Raw genomic sequence first — 10,438 nt, forward strand, 5'->3', positions numbered from 1 at the left:
TTCAAGCTCCGCTGTACGGCTGCTATGACATCATCCTCAGATGAACTATTAGATGTAAAAAATGCAACATATTCACAATTTCAAGCGCCGATGTACGGCTGCTATGACATCACCCCCCCCCCCCAGGTGTTCAAAACGTACGCGACAAAATCATAATTATCCGATTTGCAAAATCACAATTTTTGAGCGCCAACGTACGCCTGCTATGATATCATTCTCAATGAAATATTAGACGCAAAAATGTATCAATTTCAAAGCCGATGAGCCGCACGTGACAAAATTGCAAAGTTCAACTTTTTCAAGTGTCAGTGATCAAATAAAAAGGATGGTAAAGAGGCATACTATGTCAGTATCTTTGTCAGAAGTTCAAGAAGTGCATCTCGAGTAAAGAAATATGGCACAATTGGAAGCAAGTTTATTGGAGCAATCCGCAAGGGTGAAATCGGTGGAAGAATTCATTGTGTGGGAGCAGCGATGTGACGAATACATCGAATCATTGCAAGAACAAAGCCGAAACAAACGTCCACGATTAGCGATTGGAGTTCGGCAATCACTTGTCGCCCAAATTGCTCGTTTCGAAGGGTTGAAAAATTCGGTACGCAGACGTTTTGTACACGCAGGTGCCGGAAGCAGTTCGCGAGACATCGGACTCATATGGCGAGAGATTGATACGGCGTTCGAGAGCCACATCTTGACTGGTGCGGTGATAAACAGCAACCACATCGAACCTCGTCAATTTCTAGAGGATGCCAAAGACATTGTGATCGAACACGTGCAAAAAGTGTTGCAAAAACACACTAGTGTAAAAGTGAACACCGTGTTTAATGGCGAGTTTGTATCCGGTGATAAACGCGCCAATAAAAGTGTCAATACAAAAAACTATGAACTCTTTCGCACGTCCGATTTACACGAGTGGTACGAGCGCCGCGTTATCGAGCCCACGCTAGCATCGCTAGAAGAGTTTCAAGAACGCGATAGTGGTTGGGCGTTGTCACAAATAATTAACTTGACTATAAATATAAACAAGTATAATTCAATGCGCGCTTGGTGTTATCTAAACTTACCGTGAGAAATTGTGACGAAGAGAGCAGTGATGAACGTGCAGTCTAAAGACAATGCGTGTTTCGCGTGGTCAGTGGTGGCCGCTCTGTACCCCGCCGAAAGAAATGTAACACGAGAATCTTCATATCCGTGTAACGTACCGTTTTCTTTCCGATACGGCCGGACTGCGCTCAGTCGGGATCACAAGGTTCGGGGAAAACGGTTCAGGCGAAAACACAAGACGATGATTTAATATTTAACTTAATAAACTGTTTATTCAAAAGACACAAAAGAAATTAATGTTTCGTCCGTTTGGTGTCCATATAAGAGACCAACTCGCGATATAATAATAATACCATTAACATAAATAATTCGGGAAACGTCTCGGCTAAATACAGCACAAAAATCCGCGAGATAACAATAATACAATTACCAGAAATAATGCGGTAACCGCTTCGACTACATAATGTACAAAAATCCGCGATATAACAATACTACAATTAAAAGAACAGAATTAATGCGATAAACGCTTCGGCTAAATAATATACAAAAATCCGCGATATAATATCGATACAGAGAGGCGCGATCATATGTTTTCAATCGCAAGGTTATTGCCCCTAGGCTCGGGTAGCTATACTTTAAAGGGCCACTAGCTCACGCGTGTTTATGTTATTGTGGCGAACGGTGACGGCGCAGGAAGCGGGGCGCGGCGGGGCCGAGCGCGTGGCTCCGGAATTCGCGTTTTTCTACGCGGACTCTCTCTCGCGCCCGAGAGAGTGTTCGATATATCTCGAAAGCCGCGCGGGATTATACGCGGGCTCTTTAGCGAATCGCGATTCGCGTCCGCGTGTAAGGATATAGTTGCGCGGAGGATAGTGACCGGCGACGGGAACTCCCGTCCAAAGCGGGGAACTCCCTACTTTGTGACTGATTGCCGGAACCGGGGTACGGAAGGACGTCAGCGTTTGTCCGCTAACCGAGAACTCTCGGTAGAGACCGGGCACACCCGACCCCTTTGGTCATACGCTTACAGAGAGAGAAGACGGAAGACACTAGAGCGCTTTCTAGGTGAGAACACCCACCGGAGGCAGAGTACACCCGACCCCCGTTATTTGCGGCTTACTCGTGTTTTTATTCTGGAATCGGTTCGGGATGTGTGCTCGAGAGCGGATCGGGACCGGAATGAGCTTTCTCGCCTCGAATCGCTCTTTTTAAGCGTCCCGGCTTCGCGTTCGGGAATTTCCGCGCGTCTTCGGTAGCGCTCGGGTATTTTCGTGACGTCGTGGTTTTCGGTACGCCGTACGAATTTTGAATAACTGGCCCGATTCGTGTGTATTTAATAAATGATGGCGCATTGCGCCCGCTGCATCGCCCGGCCGGTGTTTGCCGGGCGCAGCCTTCCGCACGGTGTTCGGTCGGGTAACGGGGGTATCGTTACATCCGTACTATACGACGGTGCTGAATCTCCAAGACATTGAGTTTCCAGTGACCATAAATCAAATTAAAAAGTTTGAACTAGTAAATAATATCTCCATCAATGTATATAGTATTGAGAATGACATCGTCCCGATTCGTCTTTCGGAGCAAAAGAAAGACAAGCATGTCAACTTGCTGTATGTGCAAGACAGCAATAGCGTTGGACATTTCGCGTGGATCAAGAATCTATCCCGCCTTGTGAACACGCAATTGAGCAAAAATGGTCACAAGAAATATATCTGCGATCGGTGTGTATATTTATTGCAAATTATATATTAAAATATAATTGTAAATAAAATTGTAATTTTTTTTGTCTTTCATAGATGCTTGCACTATTTCGGATCGGAGAACAAGTTGCAGTCACATACAGTAGACTGCGGAAAGATAAACGACTGCGCTATCCGGTTACCAAGCGATAAAGACAAGTGGTTATCGTTTGACAACTACAACAGAAAGGAGCGACTTCCGTTTGTAGTGTACGCCGACTTGGAATGCGTTTTGACAAAGACCGAAGAAGCGACAAATTATCAACATCACAAGGTATTCAGCTTATTATATACATTGTTCGTACGACAACTCGTTATCCGCGTATAATTCTCGCCGTAGCGTCGATTGCGTTTCATGGTACGCTGAAGAACTTAAAAATTTAGCGTTACGTATAAAGACTATTTTAACGACAAATGTTCCCATGGTAAATTTAACATCGGACGAGTGGAAAAAATTTCACAGCGCAACGCATTGTCATATATGCGAAAAACCATTCGTACAAGACGATACACGCGTACGCGATCATTGCCATCTGACTGGACGATACAGAGGTCCCGCGCACTCAAATTGCAATCTAAATTATAAAGAAACTTTTTGTATTCCAATAGTTTTTCACAATTTATCCGGTTACGACGCGCATTTCATTATCGAGGATATAGCTACAGCGTTCGAAGGGGAAATCGAATTACTTCCGATAACGAAAGAAAAATATATTTCATTTACAAAAACTGTTAAATTGACACAAGACAATTCGAAAAATCATATAAAATTACGTTTTATCGATTCATATAAATTTCTCGCTGCAAGTCTTGATAAATTAGCATCTTTTTTGAATAAAGAGTGTTATGCCCTTGTGAGGCACAGGATAGATAAGGGATCGTTACCGAATTAGAACTAGGAAGCTCGGGAACGTCAGGGGGAATTTCACTCCCGTTTGTGGTCTCACAATATATTTAATATAAATAGTCAGTTGTACAAAGTATATGAGCGTCTTGGGATGACGCAAATTAAAGTATGCTTACACAGTTGTTGCGTAGATCACTTGTTCACAATCGTGTCGTGGTTTGGTATTAACGTACTTGCGCTTTACTACAGCTTGACTGGGACCTCGAGAGTTGTCTTAGGGTCCTTTTTATATCTAATAATTGGGTTACTAGTCGCAAGCGAAGGAGGTTAATGGAACGCTTTGCTTGCGATTTTGGTAATTTCTTAATTAGCGCAGTGCTTACTCAGCGTTTTTCGGATTTCGTATGCTTGTCGAAATTCTTATTGCCTCAGCGCTTTTGCAAGCATGCGTCTTACTTATTTTTGTGTAATATATACAAAATAATAATAATTATATTAAGTGATTTTAATAATTATAGTTATAGCTTTTAGGGCTATAACATCCCTCCCCCGTTAGAAAAGAAAACGAGGCACGTAGTTTTCTTAGTTCTATAGCGATATTTACAATGCTTTACAATTTTTGTTCTTACTTCTAATATCGCGTGCTTAGACTACGTTTTAATATTGGTTTTGGTCTTGGTATTGTTGTAGGTTTGTATACGGTTTTCCTGGTTTTTTTTGTTATATAAATTATTATTGCTATTACTACGGTAAGGATTATTCCGTTGGTTGCCATTGGGTATAGAAAGTATTTTTTGGTAAAAAACCTTTGCTCATTGTTTTCCAAGTTATTATTTATCGTGTGTAATTTGGCTCTTAATTCTGTTAATTCAGTTTCGTGTTCTGTGACGTCTGTTAACGTTATATTGTTGTTAGTTTTGAGATCGCGTAATAGTGTTATGTTTAATTCTGGTAGGTACGTTTCCGTTTCTGTTTCGAAAACTGTGTTTCTTGTTTGTATCGTCATTTCTGTGGTTGTCAATTTGCATTTTCCTTGTAGTGTTATTTGTCCCGTATTTCTTATTGTTTCTCTGTACTCATGTTGTCCGTTGCATTGTATAATTACTTGCAGGTCAGTGGTGGTTGAATATAACCAAGTGCCTGGCTGGTGTAATGCGATCCAGACTGCTTTTCTTTCAATAGTTCGCTTTATTTTACAATTGTTATGATACTGTTGTCGCTGTTCGTACATTTGAATTTCGCACGGGGCGTTCGCGTTTATACGGTATATTGGATGTGTCTTTAGACATATATAATCGTAGTTGTTCCTTTTACACTTTTCTAACACGTTTTCTGTTATTAGTACGTATGTTAGCGTTTCCTTATTTAACGCGAGTAGTTCGTTTGTTATTTCTGTGCTTGACATTATCGCGTTATGGTCCGGAATAGGGAGCGCTACTACTCTTATGATATCGTACGTAGGTTTTGTTATTAGCGGAAAATGAAGGATGGTGAAAATTTTTGTTTTATCGCAATATGCGCTTACTGTCATGTATTTTTCTATTTGTAACCAATTCTCGGCATGTATTGAGAACGGGAAATATGAACCTTGCGGTATTTGGTGTACCGCTTCCTTTAAATGCGCGGTTATTATATCTACCGGCATTAATTTTAGTTGTATTGTTTCTTTTTGTATGTGTGTCAGGTAATCTAGTACATTTTCTGCGTCGCGTATTAGTTCTGTAATGACCGCAGTGGTTATCGCAAAATGTTCAGAAATGTCTTCGCGTTCGAAAAATGCCTGTACTTGTTTGCGTAATAGATTTTCGTTTCGTTGAACTATATTTTCTAACGTTTCTATGTGCGCTATCGTTGCGTTTACTACCTTTAATTGGGTTTTTATTGCATGCTGCATCGTTTGTTGGTTGTCGTTTAGTAGCTCGAGTTGTTGGTTGATATGTTCCTCATCTTCTGCGTCCATCGTTCCAAATAATGTTTTCGCTATTGTTCCTATTCCGTTTATTAATCCTCGACGTTTGTTAGTCGGCGGTCTGTAAACCGTTTGGATTTGTGTCATGAGGTTCTTCAGATATTTAGCTTCTTTATTTGTGATGGTCTCGAAGCTAGTACATGCGTCCTTTTGATACTGAACGTGGAACTTCAGTGTGTCGCATTTCAGTTGGTGCTGTTGTACGTATTCTTCTATTTGTTCGTACCTTTGCATTAGTTCTTCTAAGTAATTTAATTACAAGTTTCCATGTTCCTTCGGTATAATGTAATTTTCCGATTTTTTCAAAATGTAGGCCTGGGTTGTGAATAAATTCGTGTATTTTATATGGGCGATCCTTGTCGTCGTGGGGCCTTGCGAGTACCTTGCTGTTCCAGCAAGTAAGCATCCTGTAATAATACAGTTCGTTTATGCTTCTATAAATTGTTTGAGTTTATTTGCGTGTATACGTATAGTCTTTCTTCCTTTTTTTATTGTATAATTTACGTCTGAGTTCCTTTCGAGTATGACGTATGGTCCGGTCCATAATGATTCGAGTTTCTTTGATCGTCCTCGTCGTAACGTCTCGTCGTAGACCAGTACCTTGTCGCCTACTCTAAATTTTGTTATTTTTGTTTCTTTATCGTATTGTTGTTTGGCTTTAATTTTCTTATCCTTTAGATGTTCCCTTGCCTGTTGATTGGTAGCTCGTATTCTTTCTCGCATCTCTTGTGCGTAATCGTCGTAATTATATGTTAGCCTTGGGGGTTTCGTTAGTGCAGTCGGTAATTCTGCTTGTCGTCCATATATTAGTTCGAAGGGCGTGTATCCTGTTGCTGTGTGTGGTGTGGTGTTATAAGAAAAAATTGCGAACGGTATCCATTCATCCCAATCGGTTTGGTCTTCGTTAATGTAATGTCGTAAATATTCTGCCAGCGTGCGATGTGATCGTTCTAGTGCGCCGTTGCTTTCAGGGTGATATGCAGTTGTCTGTATTTTGTTTATTTTTAACAGCTTGCATGTATTTTTGAATATTTCACTGAGGAAATTTGTTCCTTGATCCGTAAGGATTTTTTCTGGCGTCCCGTGTTTGAGAACGATTTTTGTAATAAATTCCTTGCTGACCGTGTTCGCTTCTTGGTTTGGGATTGGTACTGCTTCGCTATATTTTGTTAAACTATCTTGGAATGTTAGCAAATATTTGTTTCCCTTCGTGGTTACTGTTAGTGGTCCGACTATATCTAATGCACATTTCTCGAATGGTGCAGTGGGTGTATCTGTTATTATTAAAGGCATTTTAGTTTTTCGTGACAATTTGTTTTTTTGACACGATTCGCATTTAGCTATATATTTCTCGACGTCTTTTGTTATTCCGTGCCAATCGTGTTTTAGGCGAATTCTTTTTAAAGTTCGCTCGACACCTTGATGTCCTCCTATGGGGGCGTCGTGATATTCATGTAATATTTGTTTCCTTTCTTCTTCCGTATAATTTTCAGTATTTTCAGTGCTTGTGTTGTTTATTTCTATTGCATGTATTTTTTGCTCCTTTTCCGATTCGCTTGTATCTCGGATTACATTACGGCTTAATGCGTCAGCGTTTGCGTTCGCTCGACCCGCCTTGTGTATTATTTCGTAATCGTATTCTTCTAACTTGAGCCTCCATCGAATCAGTCTCGATCCGGGGTCGTTGACATTGAATAGCCATATTAGTGGTTTATGATCGGTCACGATTTTGAATTTCGTGCCGTATATGTATGGTCTAAAATGTTTGGCGGCCCATATTATTGCGAGTAGCTCTTTTTCAGTTGTGTTATAATTTTTTTCTGCTCGTGACAAAATTCTGCTTGCGTAAGCAATGGGGCGATCATTACCTATTTTACCTTGCGATAGCACTGCTCCGATAGCGTAATTGGAAGCATCGGTAGTCACTATAAATTCTTGTGCGAAGTCGGGATATTGCAACACTGGCGCAGTCATCAGTTTTTCTTTTAATGTTTCAAAGGCGTTTTGTTGGTCTGTGGTCCACTCGAATTTTTCTGACTTTCTTGTCAGCTTTGTTAATGGCTTGGCGATTTTTGAGAAGTCCTCTATAAATTTTCGATAATATCCGGCAAGGCCTATGAATGACTGTATGTCCTTTACTTTTTCGGGCCTTGGGAATTCTTTTATTGCCGTTAATTTCGAGGGATCTGGCGATATTCCATTTTCTGTTATTATGTGGCCTAGATATATAACTTCCTTTCGTAGGAACTCACATTTATTGGGTTGGAGTTTTAAGTTATTCTTTCGGAGTCGTTGCAGTACTTCCTTGAGTCGTTTATTATGTTCTTCTAGGCTGGCTCCGTATATGACGATGTCATCTAAATAAACTAAGCATTTGAGCCCTTGCATTCCGCTGAGTATGGAGTTCATCAACCGCTGGAAAGTTGCTGGCGCATTTCTTAGTCCGAACGGCATTCGATTAAATTCGTAGTGTCCGTGGGGTGTTGAAAATGCGGTTTTATTTTTGTCTTTTTCGGCCATTGGAATTTGGTGATATCCTGAGGCCAAATCCAGCGTGGTAAAATATTTGGCGTTGCCTAACTGATCTAATATGTCAGTAATATTCGGAAGAGGATATGAATCGCCTATGGTTAGATCGTTCAGTCTTCGGAAGTCTATTACTACTCGAAGTTTAGGTTGTCCGGATGCGTCCATCTTCTTAGGCACAACTAGTAAGGGTGCATTCCACTGACTCATACTCGGCCTTATTATTTTTGCTTTTAGCATCTCGGTTATTTGTTGGCTTACTTCGGTTTTATGTTTTTCGGGTAAGCGATATGGTCTTATATTTACGGGTGAAGTATTACAACGCGTATTTATTTCGTGCTCTATTGTGGTGGTGCACGTTAAGGGTTCCCCTTCTACATGAAATATGTCTTGGTATTCTTCACAGATATTTAAAAGTGCCCTGTGTTCTTCATTGTTTAGATGGTCGGTTCGTAATAATTTGCAAACGCGGTTCTTCCGTGGTTCTTCTAGTTTGGTTAATTTGTCGCTAATTATTGCGTTTATCCCGGTTGTAGTGTCTCGTTCGATTTCTTCGATGGTCACTGTTGGTGTTTCTATTTCGACCTCCTCGTCTGTCGTGTTTATCATACTGATCGGGCAAGTGAAGTCGATCGGTTCTACTAGCGCATTTCCGATGTATATACCGGGGGCGGTTTCTGCTGCTTGAACTATGCCTATTTTGTTTATATTTGTCGTGGCTCTAATTATGGTTTCGCAGCGAGGTTTTAAGATAATCTTGCTAGTGGAGTGTAGGTTTAAGATACCTTTCCCTAGCCTTAACTGTGCTTTCTCGAAATCGCAGACGGTGGAATGTTTTTGTAGGAAGTCGAATCCTAAGATTCCGTCGTTTTCGATGGGCATATCGTCTTTTACCACGTAGAACGCGTGTTTTATTTTATGGTCACCTATCTTGATTGTAGCGTTTATCTTTCCTATGGTGTGTACCTTGTGTCCCGTTATTCCGGTGAGTGAAATATCGTCTTCATGGATTAAAGTATCATCTTTTAATTCCTTTAATTTTATTAATGAAGTGGTTGCTCCTGAGTCGCACATCATTGTTACCCTCCCTTGTTTTGCTTCGCGTATGGGTAGTGTTACTGTAGGTAATCCTGGTTCGCCTTTTATGTGTGCGACGCGGTATTCTAGCGCCCTTTTTGGCGGGTTTTTCTTGTCTTTGCTTTCGTCTTCGCTGCCGCTATTAGAGTCGGTGCTCTGTTTTCGTCGACGATGCGATTCGCGTTGCTCGCGTGTATATTTGGAGTGTGATTTTAGGTCTTCGTCTTGTTTTTTATATCCGCTAATTTTTGGTCGTTCGTTTAATTTCCAACATTCGTTGCGGTTGTGCCCGGATTTCTTGCAATAGTTACAGTACTTAATGATCGCGTTTACTTGCGATCGTTTCTCCGGTTTTGGGAGCGCGAACTTGAAGCTACTGCGGCAGTCGCGTCCGTAGTGTCCGTTTTTTCCGCATTTGTGGCATTGAATCCGCGTTGCATGCGGATGCTGCGAATACTTTGATTCGTGCGTTTGCTTATCCGCGGCCCTAGGGGTCTCGAGGAGTTTTTCGTCTTCGCCGGCGCCGGTTATTGCCTCTTGTAGAGTTTTAAAGCGTTGCGCCCGTGCGAGGATTTTAAGGTCATGGCGTAACCCTATTTGGAAATTTATTAGTGCTTGTTCCTTTATGGTTTGCTGTATTCCACATTTATTTTCCGGGGTGTAGCCCTTTCCCTCAGTTATTGAGTCGTATAGTTTCATTGCTAATAGGTCGACGCGTTGACCGAATTCTTGTGTGCTTTCGTTTGGTTGTTGTTTTAGTGAATTGAACTCTAATTGTAGGCTCGTCGTGCTGCGTTTGGATTTATAGCATGACTCTAATTGTTCCTTTAATTCTTCGAATGTTTGAATATCGTGCGTTTCAAAGTCTTGCATGGCTTTTCCGTCTAGTTTTGTGAATAAGACCTCTTGAATTAAGGATTCTTCGTCCTCGGGGTGAATTTTTTTCATGGCGTAAGTACATGCATTTAAAAATTTTTTGAGTTTATGAGGCGTCCCATTGAATTCGGGGATCATGGCGCGTGCTTCCTTTAGGGCCAGATACCTTGAAGGGAGACTTCGTCGGTTCCTCACGTCGTTTCCTGATCTTCCGTACGTATAGGTCGTGTCGAGGTCACGGTCTGTATTTCGCGCATTTTCTAATTGGTGTCGGTTCGACGTTTGTTGTGTCTCTCGGTTATTCGTGGGCTGGTCCCGTATCTGGGTGCGTAATCGGTCTATTTCGTTCCGCATTTCGCG

At 41.3% G+C, this 10,438-nt stretch overlaps 1 pseudogene; it reads left to right on the top strand.

The window, feature by feature from the left end:
* The first annotated feature begins 300 nt into the window (after window positions 1-300).
* Window positions 301-4,561, top strand: LOC145932790 (uncharacterized; annotated as a pseudogene).
* The last annotated feature ends 5,877 nt before the right edge of the window (window positions 4,562-10,438 follow it).

Source organism: Prenolepis imparis, unplaced genomic scaffold (assembly GCF_030444845.1).
Source record: "Prenolepis imparis isolate NDT839.2.m4 unplaced genomic scaffold, iyPreImpa1.0 SCAF_2, whole genome shotgun sequence".
Lineage (NCBI taxonomy): Eukaryota > Metazoa > Arthropoda > Insecta > Hymenoptera > Formicidae > Prenolepis > Prenolepis imparis.